Raw genomic sequence first — 19,172 nt, forward strand, 5'->3', positions numbered from 1 at the left:
ATGTCTCGGTAGCTGAAGTCCCCCATTACTGTTAGGTAACAATGTGATGGCTGGATATGTTGCAATATTCCTTGGTACACAGGCTTCTTAATTTGATCTTCAATTCTAATAATATGTTCATAGTAAGAAAGCTGCCAAAACTGATCCACAACTCAGAGAGGGGTTGCTGGGTGCAGCTTCAAATATCCTAATTTCTGATTGTGTCCTGGAGCTGATGAAGATTCTGAGAATCAAAAACATCAATCAGCCACCACTCTTCAGCCTTTTTTAGCCCCCATGTTTCACTGCCATACATCAGAATCGGTATAATCTCAGTTCTATAGATCTGCCACTTCATAGTTAGCTTGGTGTCAAGACTTCCCCACAGAGGCTGCTGAAGGACCTGCAACATGGAAGCAATTCCTGCTATACAAATGTCCACATCTTTCAAACATCCTCCAGCACTGTCTATGAAATTGCCCAAATATTTTCAGTTGCCACCAGTGTGATGTCCCTTCCAGACAGGTTGACATTGAGCTGGTTGTAATCTAAAGCTGGAGGCAGCTCAATGGTAATGGCCAGGGACATAGATTTATCCAGATTAATAACCAGACCAATATGAGCTGCATCTTGCCTAACTAGATCATATGTATTAAGAGCTACATTTCAATTCTGTCCCACTCATGCCTTTTATGGTGGATTTGGAAACCTTTATAAAAAAAATCCCATGCCCAGACACCAAAACTCAGCACTCCCCCCACTACTTCCAAATTGCTTGATGTTTCCATTCCCTGCCCCCCACCTATGCAGCACTAAGCACGATTTCCAGGTGGCTGAGAAATAAAATTAAGACAAACACATTGCATCTGAGGCAGTTTTACTATGGTGAAAGAAAAAGCAAGAGGTATACCAATCAAAAAGGTCCCACTTATAGTCATTAGCAACACATGTGAAGTGACTGAGCTATACCCAAAGATGGCATGGAAGGTCATAACCAGGATGCTGGATTGTTGGATCTGTCATGAGATAGGGATAAGCTGTGTTTGAAGCTTCTTCTTGCCATCTAGTACACCACCTGGTGGTGTTATTGAGGTTCCTTAAGGGAATTGTCCAAACAGGATGCCTTGAGCTGATATGATGTCTCAGTGGATTAAACACATCTTTAAATCGGTAGATGGTGCATGTCTTGCTTTTTAAGGAGCAGATTCTGCAAGGTAACTTGTAGCCTGATGTCAGGAGAGGCAATGTTGGACAGAACTGGCAGCCAGGCCTGATTGGTCGGTCTCATGGTATCTGTTATACATGTGGTTTCAGTCAGGTGAGTGTCTACTAGTCCTGTGTGAGAAGAGCTGAGTCACACAAGGGGGCAGTACTCCGCTGCAGAACAGATCTAGGCAAACCCAGAGCTTCTTAGTGTCTGAGCATTAGTTCCCCAGGTATAACCAGCAAGTTTGCTGATCTGGTTGCTTCTTGTTTTTTTCAATAAAGTCTTGGTAACGTGTTCCTTGAAAGTGAAAGTACAGTCCAGTGTAACACCTAGGCACACAGGCTTTGGGTTGTGGCTCAGCCTATGCCTATTCAGAAAAACACTGTGCTATTTGTTGGCCTGTGTGGAGAACAGGTATATTTATTTGGAAGTTATCTTTTTGGTACTAGGTTTAAGTCTTGCATCTTTTGCATCTATTTTGTGTCGCCATTCAGTTCTTCCAGGTGACTGAAATCCTGGTCATGTACTGCCAGATAGATGCCATCTGCACAGATAAAGTGCCTGGCAGAGGTGTTGGGAAGATCATTTGTGAAGAGCTTGAAAAGCGTTGGTGCTAGAACTAAGCCTTGAGGTAAACCATTGTTTTGAGACATAGGGGAGCTGGTTTTTCATCCAGGTGAGACTTGGAACCAGCAGCCTCTGAACAGTTCCACAGCCACTACTACCCACTTCAGTACGACCATTGACAATTTGTACAGTACACCTGTATGCATCATACACAGCAATAAAATACTGCACCTGTCTTCTATCTGATCTGGAACCCATTCTCAATGCAAGTAGTAAGTGTCAGCACTTGATCACAGGTGCTGCAGTTTGGTCTGAAACCTGCTTGATCTACACTCACAATATCATCAACAGTGGAAGGAATTCTTTGAGAGAGAAGCATTTTGAGTAATTTCTACATGCAGCCTATCAAAAAGATAGAGTGGTCACTTGTTCAAAGTTGACAGTCTCTCTCAGGGTTTGGCAAGGCTGTTACTTTTGATCTACACCAGATTTTAGGTATTTTATTCTCCTTGATGACTCTAGCTAGACATTGTCTGCTAATTTATCCCAGGTTCTTCAGGAATTTGGGAGAGATTATCAAACCCATAGGCTTTACCTGTTTTCAGTGTTTTAATTGCCCTTTTTATTTCAACTGTGGTGAAAGGCTGAAGATCCTCTTAAGTTTCAGGTATGCGCTCTTCGTATCGACACACCATTTTTTTCTTCACTTCTTCAAACTCTTTGTCCTTATCTGCCTTTGTGACATATATCAGGTGGGTAGCAATGCTATTTGGAGAAACTGGGTGATGGTGCTGTGCTGAAGGTGGCTGAGCAGCAGCAAGTTTTCTGATTAGCACCAGCTTTTTGGGTGGATCCTAATGTGTTTAGTTCTGTGGTAGCACGCTGTGTTTAGTTCCACGATGGCCTGCTCCCATCTTGCTCTTCTGTTCAAGTTGTCTTAAAATATGCATGGCAATGTACTTCCTTCAAATTGCTTGAGGGGTTCTGCACATTCCTCATCAGGACAGGAAATGCAGATCTTATAACAACCTCTTGAAATTGATTTCATGGCACCTTTGTGGATGGCTTTTGTGACCCACATATAAACATTGAGATACTGTGGAGGATACAAATAATACAGGGGTCTTTGAATTGTGTAAAGCTGGGCCGATTTATTTTCTTATCATTCCAGTGAGGATTTTTATTGATACTCAAAATAGCTATGGTTACTCCAACTTTGGTAGAGATCAGACAATATGGACTATTTAGGAAGTTTTCCAATACATTGTTTATAGCTTGAAGTAGATGATTGCCCATGCTGGTGGTCTATGTGAAGTCAGGGGAGTAATCTTGCTTCCATCTGGCAGAATGAAAAGTACCCCTTTGTTCTGGGTCATGGATGAGATAAAGATCATAGAGTAAGGCTCATTTCAAAAGGTCAACTCCATTTTCACCTGGCTCTCTATCCAATGGTGGTGTGGTAGCTATTAAAATCTCCAACATAGATGGCAGATTGTGGGAGCTTAGGAAGAATACTTGGGATAGGTTAGGGTTGGTTGAGGGTTTGTACACATTTGCAACACTGAAATGACTGACTCTCAGGGCTGGTCTACACTACAAACTTAAGTCAATGGAACCCGCATTAAGTCAATGTAATAATGTATGCAACTACACTACCGAGTCCCTTCCACTGACCTACGTCGCCTGTAAAGTCGACTTTTCCACCTCTGTGAGAGGCGAAGCGCTTGATTCCACATCTATGGGTTGACATAGGGATAGTGTAGACACTGTGTTGTGTAATTCGAATGAATTGGCCTCCAGGAGGTGTCCCACAGTGCTCTGCTGTGACTGCTCTGGAGAGCACTTACAACTCTACTGCATGTCAGCCAGGTACACAGGAAACAGCCACTCCCCTGTTAAAGCCATGGGAACTTTTGAATTTTCATTTCCTATTTGATCAACGTGAACAGCTCGCCAGCACAGCTGATCATGGAGACTCAAGGCTGCAAAGGCACTCCAACATGGAGTACACAGGAGGTGGTGGATTTTATTGCAGTGTGGGGAGAAGAGTCTGTGCAGGCACAGCTCTAATCCAGCAGAAGAAATGCTCACATCTATACCAAGATCACACGAGAAATGGGGGAGAAGGGCTACCCCAGGGACATGCAGCAGTGCCATGTGAAAATAAAGGAGCTTCATCAAGCGTACCAGAAGACAAGGGAGGTGAACAGTCGCTCTGGTTCTGCCCCAGAGCCATGCCGCTTTTATGAGCTGCATGTGATTGTTCGTGGCGACCCCACCACTGCCCCAAAACACAGCATGGATACCACCCAGGAATCCCGGGTGACCTTGGGCAACAACAAAGAGGACATTGTTGAGAAGGAGGATGAGAATGGAAGGCAGGCAAGTGAAAGATCTATTCTCCCCAACAGCCAAGAACTGATTTTAACCTTTGGTCCAATCCCTTCACAGGACCAGTTGGTGGCCGAGTATGATGCCGGGGAAGGCACCTCTAGTGAGTACACATTTCCAAATAACTGTAGGGGTTACATGTTGTTTTTTATGTTTAATCTGAACAAAAAAGGTTTAGTGGGTGTCGGTGGCCACTCCAGCTACGCAGAGGGTGCTCCCCAAAAAAGATTGTTTATGTGCACAGGGATGGCCCAGGAATCCTCCATGGAGATCTCTAGGAAGCTTTCATGGAGGTACTCTGCAATCCTTTGCAGAAAGTTTCAGGGAAAGGTTGCCTTATTTCTTCTACCAAATGTAGGACACTTTCCCGCGCCTCCACTATTAACTATGCTGGCCTCATTGCAGCACAGAGCATAGCAGCATAAGGACCAGGTCTGTACCCAGACACTTGGCAGCATCTGCTCCTTTGCCACCCTTGTTACCCTCCGGAGAGTGATATCTCATAGGGTCACCTAGGGGAAACGGAGGAAGTTTTCAATGCTAGCCCTTAAACCGCAAACAATTCAACAATCTGCCCCCCTTTGGTGAAAACTGGATCACACAGCCAGACTTTCCCTAATGTGCCGTTGCTGTGGTTAGAAGCAGCATTGAAAAAAAGGGGATGTGGCTTCCTGTTTGTCTCCCTTCCCCACAACCTGGTCCTGCCTTTGTAAAAACCAAACCATTTGGGGGCTTTATACTAGTGCCTGTCCTCAGCAACCTGGATGGTGCTTAGGAGAAAGAGGGCATTTTTCAAGTGCCAAACTGTGCTCCCAAGGGTGTCTTCACAAAATCAGCAGCACAAGACCTCTCGCCCATGCCTCGTGACCTTACTCACCATGGCTGGAGCAGCAAACCGACCCTTGCAATAGCCAGCGGTTGTGATTATGTTGTGGCTGGCATTGAAGTGTATTAAGGGGGTTTTTTAAATAAAAAAATCAACTTTACACCAGAAACAATGCATGCACTGTCAATGGTACCCTTGTGCTTTGCATTCTTTGCAGCTGAAACTTGCCTGTCAGCGCATCCTCCAGACCGGGACAGAGACTTTCCCAGATTAGAAGGCAGAAAAAGAAGACTCGGGAGAACATGTTCAATGAGTTAATGCATGTCTCTGAGACTGAAAAGATGGAGCTCAGAGCATGTAGGATTTCACTGTCCAAGAACCTGGCAATGGACAGGGAGGACAGGAGAACATGCAGGGAAGAGAAGCGTGCCACACAGGATGAAATGCTGCAGATTCTGAAGGAGCAATCAGACATGTAGAAGTGTCTGGTTGATCTTCAAGAAAGGCAGCTGGGTGGTAGACTCCATCTATAGCCTTTCTGCCATCATCGCCCAGTTCTCAATCCTCCTTCTATGAGGTGGGGGAGTTCAGTATCCCTTGCACTCAACACTAGGGGAGGTTAGAAAGAACAGAAGATACTCGTTCCCAGACCTTGAACTGTTATTGCAGTGCATCAGTAAGCAAGCTGTCCTTGTTTCTCCCCTCACACTGCTATCTTATTTTTCTTTGCTGTCTGTGTGTGTTTGTGAGCATAATAAAATGAAATGTACTGAGGAGAAAAGGTTCTTTATTCATTCCACACACAGTGGTTGGTGAGGGTGGAGTTTACAGGGGAGAAAATGCAATGGATAGGATAGTTTGGTAAGGAACAACACAGATAAGTGTCACAATACTCTTGCTCATTGCCGAAACTGGTTTTCAAAGCCTCACAGAGACACAGAGCCCGTCAGTGTGCTCTTCTTATTATCCTAGTATCTGGCTGCTCAAAATTGGCTGCCAGGTGATCTGCCTCAACCCCCCACCCTGGCAGAAACTTTTCTCCCTTTGTTTCACAGATATTATGGAGCACACAGCAGGCAGCAATAACAATGGGGATACTGCTTTCACTGAGGTCTAACCTAGTAAGCAAACACTGCCAGCGACCTTTTAAACATCCAAGGCACATTCCACCACCATTCTGCACTTGCTCAGTCTATGGTTGAACTGGTCCTTACTGTTGTCCAGTCTGCTGGTATATGGCTTCATGAGCCCTGGGAGCAAGGGTAGGCTGGATTTCCCAGGATCACAATTGGCATATCAACATCATCAATGGTTATTTTGCATTCTGGAAAGAAAGTCCCTGCTTGCAGGTTGTTGAACAGACCTGTGTTCCTAAAGATGCACATATGCATCTTTCCTGACTATCCCATGTTGATGTCAGTGAAATGGCCCCTGTGATCCACCAGCACTTGCAACACCATTGAAAAGTATCCCTTTCGGTTTCTGTACTCTTTGGCAAGGTTGTCTGGTGTCAAGATAGAGATATACGTTCTGTCTATTGCCCCACCACAGTTAGGGAACCCTATCACAGCAAAACCATCCCTATGTCCTGCACATTGTCCAGAGTCACTACCCTTCTTGGCAAAAGCCTGTTAATAGCCTTGCAAACTTGGATCACAACAGATCCCACAGTAGATCTACCCACTCCAAGTTGATGCCCCACTGACCAGTAGCAGTCTAGTGTTGCAAGCTTCCACAGAGCTATCGCCACTCATTTCTCCACTGTCAGAGCAATTCTCATTTTATTGCTGCACTTCAGAGCTGGGGAAAGCTCTGCACACAATTCCTGGAAAGTGGCCTTACACATTTGAAAGTTCTGCAGCCACTGCTTGTCATCCCATAGCTGCATAACAATCCAGTCCTACCAGTCAGTGTTTGTTTCCTGGGACCAGAAACAGCACTCAACCGTGTTCAAGTAATGCATGACTGTCGCCAGCAACTGCAAATTGTTTCGCTCTATGGCTTGCAGCAGGGCTGCTTGCATGACATTGCATTGCTCTGCACGGTGGCTCCTATCTCGGCTGTGGAAATACTGCAGGATAAGGCACGAGGTGTTTGTAATGCTCACAAGAGTGGACAGCTGAGCGGGCTCCATGCTTGTTGTGCTATGGCATCTGCACGGCTAACCCAGGCTTTCGAAAAAAAAGGCACATAAAAAAAGTCTTGGTTTGTTTGATGTTCATTTCAGGGAGGGAGGAAGTAAGTTAAGTGCATCATGGGAGGTGAATGCCTTGTTCCTATAACCAGCCATGACAATGTTATGATCCCATAAGGCATTGCAAGCCCTACCCAAAATTCCATTTGGCTACGTGCACTGTGGCATAGCTACCCACAGTGCAGTGCTCTGTGAGTCGATGCAAGCGCTGCTAGTGAGGATGCATTCTGCTGACACGATGAGCGTACTGTGGACACGCAAGATGGACCTGCTTAAATCGGAAGCTCGATGTCAACTTACAGAAAGTTGATTTAACTTTGTAGTGTAGATACAGACATATCACAGAAGTTTGAATTAGATGGCAGAGGTTTTGTGTCAGCAAGATCTCCTCTAACGTAAGTAGAAAAGCCATGTTTTCAATGCAGAGAGCAACTCACAGGGTCATAGCCTTGATGTTAAGGTAACTGGCAGAAAGGGAGCTGGCATGTGTCTCTTGAAGGCACATTACATCCATGTTATATTTGGAGGCTAGGGACTGAAGCAGCTCAGAGACCTTCAACATCCAGCTGAAGGATTTTCAAGGATAGGCCAATGTCAAAAGTTTTTTAATTATGGTTAATATTGCTGAGGTTGCTTGAGAGTCCATGCTGGACAGAATCAGAAAGTTTTGGCCTGCTATTTGCAGCTTTGTTTTCCCCAGCTGAAGCAAGTTATCTATGCGGTATACAACAGGAACATAGTTGCATTATTCCATGGTGGCTATAATACTGGTAGAATAACTACTTCTTTGACTTCTCTGTTCTCCTAGCACATGGTATGGTTCACAGAGGGGTGAGCTGGGAGAAAGGTCAAGGGAGGTTTGCTGACCTCATGAATGGCTCCCAACAGAGGAAGAGAGGGAAGGAATCATGTTGCGAAACAAGGAATATGCCAAGAAGCTGTGATGATTGTGTATAGACCAACTGGACACAGAAAGGGAGATGCAGAAATGTTGGACATGATGCTAAAGCAGACAAGTTTGCAGAACATTCTTGCACTGTGCTCATGTGTAATACCCCAACCTAACCCCTGCCCTGCAGTCTATTGAGAACACAGGATGTAGGCAGATCCCTTTCACTTCCCCAATTGCAAGCAACAGAGTTCTCATGCCATTCCACCCTCCAAGGCAAAGAGCATAAGAATGGCCATATTGGGTCAGACCAATGGTCCATCTAGCTCAGTATCCTGTCTTCTGACAGTGGCCAATGCCAGGTGTTTCAGAGGGAATGAACAGAACAGGCAATCATCAAGTGATTCATCCCATCGTCCACCGTCAGCTTCTAGCAATCAGATGCTAGGGACACCCAGGGCCTGGGGTTGCAACCCTGAACATCTTGGCTAATAGCCGTTGATGGACCTATCCTCCATGAAGTTATCTAGTTCTTTTTTTTTAACATTATAGTTTTGGCTTTCACATCATCCCCTGGCAATGAGTTCCACAGATTGATTGTGTGTTGTGTGAAGAAGTACTTCCTTTTGTTTGTTTTAAACCTGATGCCTATTATTTTTACTGGGTGCCCCCTGGCTCTTGTATTATGTGAAGGAATAAATAATACATCCTTATTCACTTTCTCCACACTAGCCATGATTTTATCATTTCACCTCTTAGTCATCTTTTTTCCAAGCTGAAATGTCCTAATCTTTTTAATCGCTCCTCATATGGAAGCTGTTCCATATCCTTCATCATTTTTGTTGGCCTTCTCTGCACCTTTTCCAATTCTAATAAATCCTTTTTGAGATGGAGTCACCAGAACTGCATGCAATATTGAAGGTATGGTGTACCATGGATTTATACAGTGGCATTATGATATTTTCTTACTTATTATCTATCCCTTTCCTAGTGGTTCCTAACATTCTATTCACTTATAGAGTGAGTGGATCTTTTCAGAGAGCTATCCATAGTGACTCGAAGATCTCTTTCTTGAGTGGTAAGAGCTAATTTAGTCCCAATCATTTTGTATGTAAAGTTGGGATTATGTTTTCCAATGGGCATTACTTTGCATTTATCAACATTAAATTTCATCTGCCATTTTGTTGGAAGATGAAGAAAACTGCTACAATCCCCCACACACATTTTGGTGATTTTGTCTGCACAAAAGTGTGGTCAGCCTGTACTTTGGCTATTTCAGCACTGTTTTAGTTTACAAATTTGCACTGTCTTGTGTGTCAAATCAAAGTTTATTATTTACAGCTGCACTCATTAAGGTCCAGCTCTCCCTAATAACATCCTTTCCTAATAACTAAACTAAACTAAACAGGGAACAAGATTTTTACCCAGAGTAGCTTTCTAACCCTTCCTAATCCTTAAATTTAGCATAATTCCTATGGCCACAGATGGGAGAAGAATCAGGATAGAGGATGAATATTAAAACTGACATGGAAGCCTACAACAGTCTTGGGATAAGGAACAAATAGCCAGTTGGCAGTCAGTGTAATCAATTCATCTCAAATTTAAGAAAGCCATTTTATTAGTCATACTTAGAGATTACCTGAATTAATTCATGAAAGATAAACTATGCCAGAATTCCTTGCACTGATTTATCACAGATGAACTTTCATTCAAGAAGGAAAGACTACATTTTGATTTTCCCATTAGAGTTGTTTTTGTAACTTTCTCTAGCTACCATGGCTGGCATGGTCACGTGGAGTTACAGCTACTGATTAGAATGGAAAGTATCAGAAATAGTTCAATGGCTACACAAGCCTTAGCAGCAATGTGTGAGAGCGAGAATAAAAAATAATCACAGTAAAAGGGAAAATGAAACATAAAAGACCAATCCTACAACCTTTATTCAAGAAGGGCCAGATTCTGAAACCCATACTCACACTAATTAACACTTTACTCCACAAAACACTCTAATGACTGGAGTGGTAATATTCATGGAGCAAGATACAACTCAAAATGAATTAGATCCATAATGGTTGTAGGATCAGGATCATAAAGTATACAAAATGGAAATGTATAAATAATATTAAAATGGAATTTTGCTTCAACGAATTAAAAAAATATTAGATAGGAAGGGTTTTTTGTTTTGTTTTTTTAGCTTGATGTATCTAGTCTTCTTGTAAATGAAGTTACTTATATGGGCCCAGATTGTGGTTTTAGGCATATGCTTATCTGTAAGTCTACTGAAGTCCAGCACACAGATTAAGCATGTGCATAAAGCTTTGTAGGACTAAGACCAAACAGCCCATTGCAGCAATCCTAATTCATGCAAGTAACCTTTACTCACACAAGAAAACACATTTAACTCAAAGAGATTGCAGACAAGAGCGAGGTTTGTAGAATCAAGTCCTTGGTTTGTGGAAATTCTGTTTTGAGATAATTTTGCTTAGAGATTCTATAAATGACATACTGAGACAAGTTACTATACTGTACAATTGTCACATTTCTAATTTTTTTAAAAATTTGGGCAAGAACTACTTAACCAACATTAGATTCAGATCAAACATAGAACCTGTTCATAAACAAAACTAAATAGCTAACATCTGGAGGAAGCACACTAACATATATTCAGCCATATTAATCAATCACAGCAAGTTCTCCCCCTGCTCCCCAGTAACCCAGCAGCAAAAATATCATCCAACTATCAAAATGACTAAATCTTAGGGCCTGATCCTGCAAAAACTTACACGTGAGTAACTTTACCCATACAGCAATCCCATTGAACTCAACTGTGTGATCAGTTATTGGTGTGCTTGTTTGCAGGAACAGTACCTTAGGTATCATTTTAAAGAAAGAGCACGATAAAGACCAAAGCAGCCAGCCCACCAAACCTTGTAGTCTGATTCCAGCTACAATCATGGTAATCACAATGGGCCTGATTTCCTCATGGAGTTCCACTATGGTTGTTCACTATGGGGGCTGGTTTGCCCTTACAGAATAGGCTGTGGGATCAGTGAAAGGCCACGGTACTATACAGGTGCTGTGCCTCATGCTTCAGAAACTGTGACCCTAGTCCCTGTCTTCAAAGAAGCTGCACTATCAGGGGCTCACACATGGCTGCAGCTACACTGAGGTTCCCTCTTCAAGGAGAAGGCTCCATTGGAGAGCCTTTCCTTTGTACGTTACATTGGATACAGGAGGCATAATGTGTATCCTGTTTCATTTACGAATGAAGCTGAATGCAGGTTAAGTTAAATAAGACAAACTTTATTAAACTCTGTGCACTGCTCTGTCCATGTGGCTGCGTTACTTCCAACCTAACACCCTGCATTCCCTGCTTTTCTGGTGTCCCATCAATAACAATCCCTCCAGGGAATATAGGCCCTCTGACACCAGTTCCATTGATCACGATACATCTTCCTAATTTTACAAACATTTTAATATAAACATTAAAAACAAATAATTGACAACCAGATATCCACTCTACGTCCCTTCAGCCAGAGTTGTTTGCACATAGTCAAGTTGGAGGCTAGTCTTTACCACTGACTTAGCCTGTTACTTAACCTGTCTTTGAGATAGTTTGGTCTCCTCAACAGGCAACCACACTGGAAATGACCACTCTGTCTCCCTGTCTCCTGAATCTAGCAAACTATCTCTCTGTGAAGTCTCCTCCCTTCCTGTGGGGTTGGCCTCCAGATGGTTCTGTCTCTCCGTTTTGTGAGGATCTCTGTAGGTTCTTGCTGGGTGTTGAGTCTACACAAGTTTCTCCTGTTCCAAATTAGGGAGTCTCTCAAGTCCCCAAAGTTGCACATAGCAGCCAGTGTGCATAAGCAGAAACACAAGGGTATCTCCCTCTCCTTCAAACTGGTATCTAGAAAAACTGTTCCATTTTTGTTCTGCTTTTTAGGAGCAACAGGTCCTAGGACTGCTGTGGGGCTTGAGGCAGTGGTGAGCTTTAGAATGGTGCAGACCTCTCTGCTTTGTTCCCCAATAAAATAATAGTTTTAACTTTCCTGCAGTTGTCATCCTCCTGCATGGCCAGGACCTATACACTCACACTCCTGCTTCCACCAGGTCCATTGCTGGGCTAGGTTTGTGCAAAATCTGGGGCTTCAGACCAAATCCATGGCTTCACTCTGCCAGCTGCTGCACTTCAGAGAACTCACAACTCATGTACTGCCACCACTTTTCATTCACAATGAGTGAAGCTGAATGCATGTTAAGCTGAGCAAGTGAAACTTTATTAAACTCCGTGGACTGCTCTGTCCACATGCCTGAGCTGGTTCCAGCCTAACTGCACCTATTATCTCAGTGTCCCATCCATAGGATTCCCTCCAGGAAACATGGTCCCTCTGAATCCATTTTCACGGACCACGACACACATCCTTCCTGGGCCTGTCACCTTCTCACTCAGTCTCTCACCATTCACGTCTCCATGGAACAACAGGAGATCTGCATTTAGATCTGCGGACACAATTCCCTCCAAGGAGAACACCATGTTCTGCTTTTACACAGCAAGTAATAATGATAAACAAAGAATGGGAATATGGCAGAATGAGGGATACAACAGTGAAAGGCTATACAATAGCAACATATGCCTTTGTTGGTGGTGGTGGTGGCGGTTTTTATTTTGTAAAAAGCAATGACCAGAAATGAGTCTGGGGAGAGTTTAGCATATTTGAACTTGCAGAATTTTCGCTGCATTGTCCCCTCAAGAGGGAGCAGTGAGTAGCTTTGCAGAGGTGACAGGAGCACTGACCACACCTCATGTTACATCTGTCTCTCTACATATGTCTTTACAAGAACACTCATCTCTGTGATATCTAAACACTTATGGCCTGAACCAAAGCCCGGTGACATCAACAGAAAGATATCAGTGGGCTTTGGATCAGGTCTTTTATGAAAATGTCTCTCACAACAGTTTATTAACCACAAACTTTTTCTTTAGAAATAAGGCTGGGCACACATCACATTTTAATCACAATAAACAACATTTCTATTGTCTCTACAAGTGAAAACAACAGTAATACAAAGGTAACTTAATTTTTAAAAAAGAAAAAGGAGTACTTGTGGCACCTTAGAGACTAACAAATTTATTTGAGCATAAGCTTTCATGAGCTACAGCTCACTTCATCGGATACATTCAGTGGAAAATACAGTGGGGAGATATTCTCTATGTTTTGAATCTAATAACCCTGTAAGGTATTTACCATCCTGATTTTACAGAGGTGATTCTTTTTACTTTTTCTTCTATTAAAATTCTTCTTTTAAGAAACTGAATGCTTTTTCATTGTTCTTAAGATCCAAGGGTTTGGGTCTGTGGTCACCTGTGCAAATTGGTGAGGATTTTTATCAAACCTTCCCCAGGAAAGGGGGTGTAATGTTTGGGAGGATTTTGGGGGGAAAGACATTTCCAAACAGACACTTTTCTAATAATATAATACCGGTTAGACGTTTGGTGGTGGCAGCGAAAGTCCAAGGGCAAAAGGTAAAATAGTTTGTACCCTGGGGAAGTTTTATCCTAAGCTGGTAAAAGTAAGCTTAGGAGGTTTTCATGTAGGTCCCCACATCTGTACCCTAGAGTTCAGAGTGGGGAAGGAACCTTGACATGTATGAAAATGTTTTATTTACTGTTATTATAAGTAACACCTAAAATGATTAGGATTAAGACACCTAAGTAACATGTAAGATTAAATCTATTTTTATTTTTATCCAGATTATTTACTTATGCATATGATAGGACTTTGTGTATGGTCAGTTTGACCTTTATTTTGTGCAGAGCTGTCATACAGAAAGAGGGGGAGGAGAGACATTTAAAAATAACACAGGAAAATGATCACCAAATCACAAAAATGATACTTTAAACTTATTTTTAAATAGACTAGATTTCCAGTTGACAGAGTCAGATTCAGCTCTCTAAACTCTCTCTGTGAGCCTCATCCAAATCCCATTGAAGTTGGTGGAAATACTCCTTGAATCAGGCACTGTTTCAATAAATCATAAATTATGGTGTGTTCAATAACATATATAATAGAAATTAGACTGTAAATTAACTGCTTCTTTAGAGACATTGAATCTGCACATAATGTATGTCATGGCAGAATCTGGCCTATTATTCTTATTGACAAACCTACTTTAGGAGCGTGGAGGTTCTGCAGGCACAGGGGGAAAGGAGAGAAATGCTGTGGAGCTGATGCTTCCTTTTTCCTCCCACAAAACCCAGAATCCACACATTTCACTCCCCTCTCTTTGTGAAAACAGAGGAAGAGCATTGGCCTAGACCCAGAATCTTCTTATTAAAGGGCTTTAAAAATCAACAGGCGTAGCTTAAAAAACAATCTGCCACTTTACTGGTAGCCATTTTTAAAAGTGAATTTTAATATAAGGATGAACTCCTTAAGGAAAACATTAAAATTACTCTTTGGTATCTTTAAAGGCCTTCTTGATGACAATTCCCTTCCTACTCATTGTTTTATGAACACGCATTCAAATATTGTCTATAATTTTTCCTTCATTTACACATACTGTATAATTACACAAAGCATCTAACATTGCCATAGATTGCTTTTACAACTGTTAATACAGTTTTAAGAGGTTAAAGTATTGCTATCATATAAAGTTCTGCCAGTATTCATGGTTTTTTTTAAATATTACATTTTCTGTAAGACACTCCATGTCCAAATGCCAGTTCCCCTTTATTATTTTTTGAAAAAACATGTAATTGGTAATGTTACTACTTAAATAGATTGCTGACTTTCTTTATTCAGCACATGAACACAAACATGGAAACAATAAGACAGTATTATGCTTATGGCAGAAGAACAGTGTTTACACAAAGCAAAAAGAAAAAAAAATGTATTTGTCAGAACTTCTCTGGATGTTAGTAGAAGGAACTGCGGTCACTGCAAAATATGACTTTTGGCTAACAAAGATTTGAGTTTCTTTTGCAAAGGGTTGCATCTCCCATCCCAGTTTTAGATTTTAAAAGCCTATATTCCACAATAAATATTTGTAGTAGAAGCTTTGAATAGTTAGCAACAGTCTAACACAATCTAAGACAGACAAAGCAAGGAATTTTTATTTTGAGTAAAATTTGTGGTTCTTTTTTATCTATACACACAGATATACACACACTAAGGCTTTTTATAAATACTGATGGTGATGATTATTCACAGGAAATAACAGCACAACTGAAAAACAAGCAAATGCTTTATTTTGTATTAAGGTAACAAAGGAGTGACAGATCACATACCATTCACTGTTCAGACTTGTGTTCACTAGAAGAATCACAAACAATAGAAATTAAAGAATTTCTCCCCACCCCCAAAATAAATATGCTCACTATCCCTACTATATTTATGGATTTTTCAGTATTTCCTTTATAAGAAAGCATAATTTTTGGGAGTTCATCACTGAGTGATAAGTTTGCCCTGGACTAAAATGGGATATCAAAATCCCAGTAGTCTTTTTTCTAAGGTTTTTTTCTGTCCAGGATTTCAAATGGTTGTATTTAAACTGTATGCATACACAAACATGCACACAGCAAACAACAACAAAATTTAATTAAATGTAGTTTACTAGTTTTTGGAAGTGTTTTGGCAATAATAATTGGAAACTTTTCTAAATGAAAACCTTTTTATGCCATTAGCCTCTATTATGGAATATGTTCTGATTTTTAAAAGAAACCCAACACCACCAAAAAAATTGTAAATGGCTAATTCATAAGAGGAGGTGACTTTTCACATAATTTTAACACTATTCATGTAATACTAAGTCAAGATTATTTATTGTTATGAAATATTATAATATCTCAAAGATTATGAATTATAATGTCAAAAAATTAACTTCCTTAATGAGATGTTAAACACACAAATAGACAATAGATCTAAGGTCAAGTTAAAAGAAAAAAAAAATCTTCAGAAGGGTATATACTCTTTACACAATAAATGGAATACAGGTATTTATAACTGAACAACAACAAAACAAATGAACCCATATGGTAACATTGTCTCCAGCTGAAATCCACAAAGCAAGGAAGTTCAGAGAAATGAGTAAAATTCCATCCTTAACACATTCTATTCTGCTTATGTATTTATGGACTCTCCCATCAGAGACTGATTTCATACCACAGGCCTGATCCGAAACACACCAAGCCAATGGAATGACTTCCATTGACTTCCAGGAGCTTTGGATCAGGTCCACCTGAGCTGCAACAACAATAAAATCGTCTTTGTGGAGCACTGTTCACACAAAGCCAAATTGCACAGCTAACTGCAGTCTAACTAAGTAATGTCACATTAAGTCCAAGTAAAAACAAATAGAACTTACATGTTGGTTGCAGGTTTCAGACATGTCCTTAATGCTATCTTAGTATTTTTTACGCATGTATCACGGTTATACCCTTCAAAAGTCAGGACACTCAATTTCTAAAAAATCCAAGCTGTAGTTAACTGGCAATCAACTTAAAAGCAATTTTGTATACAGCAATTTTTATTTTGTTAGAAAAGCAGTTCACCTTCTATAAACCTCCAAAAAATGAATTAATAAAGGTTTGGACACTGGAAAAGAGGCAGAATAGTGTTCACAAAACAAGGGAGGGCTTTAAACAAAAAAAACAAAAAAAAAAAAACAAAAAAAGGTGTATCTTAAAAAAAGTCCTGATCTTGTTCTCCAAGTGAAATCATGGCAAAACTCCCACTGACTTCAATGAAGCAGGATCAAGCCCAAAGTCATCCACATATTTATTGTTTTAAAGGGATAATAAAACTTTGAGTCCTGAAATGACAATTAATACAGTCATAAAAGCTAGTGAAAGAAAAGCCCCATTGTTGTGAATTATGTGTCTTGTCTCTTCTCCTGGCCTCTGTGTTCACAGATTACAGGAAAGATCTGACAGTGAAACAAAGCAACATTAAGCCTGAAACTTATACTTACACAGTTATCAATGGATTTACATTGCTGTAAGTGAAATCAGAATCAGTACAACCCTCCCGAGGTTTCGCAAGACAAGGGAAAGTGATGACTCCATCATTCTAGACTCATATCTAAGTCAACCTACTACAGTTATGCCACCTTTAATTGCCACATTTCTCCCATTCCTGGGTTACAAAATGAGGCCACTTGTTGGTTTCAACCTTTCCCTAAAACCTTGGAGTGAAGAGGGGGCAGAGGAACTATCAAGGGGCACAAAGATTCCAGGTTCACTATTTTTTTATTCTCATTGCAGTGTTTCATAATGAAAATGGAAATAAAATCCCCAAATAACCTTATTCATAAGACACAAAACAACGTTGCAAGGACTCCCTTGCAATTGCCTAGTTCCTAATAGGATTCAGGACATTTCTGTACAAACGCCTACATTATTATTATTATTACTTGCTTCCAGTAGTGTCCACAATGTGCTAGGTTCTGTACAAACACCAAACAAGTGATGGTCTCTGCCTGAAGAGCTTAGCCTTACATCCAGAAAAAAAGCAAAACAAAAAGCAAGGCAGAGCATAAGGGAAATGGGAACAAGGTCTCCCATATGTAGGTACTCTTATTTCCACTGCCTTCATCCAAGCCCCTGTCTACAAAGAAGCTGACAATAGTTCAGGTTCCTGCTTTACAAATTTGTCCCTTGTATTTCAGGTGCCATAGCATTTGCCCTAATAGTGCAACTGTCCCCACCATCTCTCCTCCTCCTCCTGTTTGGGGGGCTGGGCCACAAGCGCCTCAATCCTGGATATTCCCAGCTTGTTTTTTTTATTACCTGAATCCCTCTCCCCTCTTACTCTGTTACTGCTGCCCACACTTCCTCACTTCTCTTGTTAGGGAGCTACCAGTTACTCTCCCCTGCACCCTTATTCCTAGGTGCTGTTACTCTCTTCCCTATGCTGCTACTGCTGCTTTCCCTTCTGTTGAGCAGACTGTACAAGATTTGCAAGCTGAAGGGGACCTTACCTCTGAGACCTTCTTTGTTGCTCTGCCTGTTCTGTGACCACGTTGGGAGCAGGGGATGATGGATATTAGGGAAGTCAGAGCCTCCCCTTGCTGTTAGCAACGTAGTCTGGAGAGAAAGATAGAGATGCTGCTCTCTCCCCCCCTTCCCTCCCCTCCCAGTCTCAGCCTCCTCCTCCTCCTGCTGCTGCCCCCTCCTTCCCATCCACAAACTCAAGCTCTGTATGCACTCCAACTCAACAAGCCATCTCTCACCATCAGCTACCCTGGGGCTCAAGATCACAAGCCAGCCCCCTTTCCTCCCCAGTGCCTTGCATCCTCACCCCTGCTTCCCACTGCATATGGTATCTTCCCAACTAGTCCTGCCTTATTTAGATTTAGGATCTGGGCAATTTCAGCAGCTGCAGGAGGCAAAGAGTTATGAGGGGGAGAAGGTGTGCAAGAGAAAACAGAGACTTGAGAAAATCTTCTGAAGAACTGGCAGCCTTTGTTCAGACCTGATTTGTGTGTGTGTGTTTGTGTGTGTGTGTGTGTGAGTGAGAGAGAGATCTATCCCATTCACCCTAGACAAAACTTGTCACTTGGAAATTATTTTCAAACTTCTGTACAAATGGTATCTATTTAGAGTGAGAGCCGTGGACATCTAGTTTCACACAAATCCAATTTGCATATTATTTATGCTGTATGTTTACCTTTGCCATTTTTGAAAAAAGTTACTAACCTTTTTCCTTGCAAAGATACACTTGAAAATCTAAACCAATATAAACTGACGATGCAAACAATTCCCTAAGATTAAAAATCTGTTATTCATTTTTTCCCCTAAAGATCACAAGTTATTCACAAAAAGAAAAGGAGTATTTGTGGCACCTTAGAGACTAACAAATTTATTTGAGCATAAGCTTTCGTGAGCTACAGCATCCGATGAAGTGACCTGTAGCTCACGAAAGCTTATGCTCAAATAAATTTGTTAGTCTCTAAGGTGCCACAAGTACTCGTTTTCTTTTTGTGAACAGACTAACACAGCTGCTACTCTGAAACAAGTTATTCACAGTCCTCTTACTGACACTCAGCACTAGCTTTAAGGTCCAGAAAACACAGTAATAACTCCTCTAATTTCTTGTCCCTACATTGAATATGTGCTCTC

The 19,172-nt window shown here is 41.4% G+C and overlaps 1 protein-coding gene across 1 annotated transcript in view; it reads right to left on the bottom strand.

The window, feature by feature from the left end:
* Positions 1-18,142, bottom strand: part of GREB1 (growth regulating estrogen receptor binding 1) — a 158,082-nt gene extending 139,940 nt beyond the window's left edge. The window contains exon 1 of the mRNA XM_038397262.2: positions 18,032-18,142. The gene's annotated coding sequence lies outside the window, so the exon portion shown is untranslated. The remainder of the gene's footprint in view (positions 1-18,031) is intronic.
* Between the last annotated feature and the right edge of the window lie 1,030 nt (positions 18,143-19,172).

The sequence above is a fragment of the Dermochelys coriacea genome, chromosome 3, assembly GCF_009764565.3.
Source record: "Dermochelys coriacea isolate rDerCor1 chromosome 3, rDerCor1.pri.v4, whole genome shotgun sequence".
In the NCBI taxonomy this organism is placed as follows: domain Eukaryota; kingdom Metazoa; phylum Chordata; order Testudines; family Dermochelyidae; genus Dermochelys; species Dermochelys coriacea.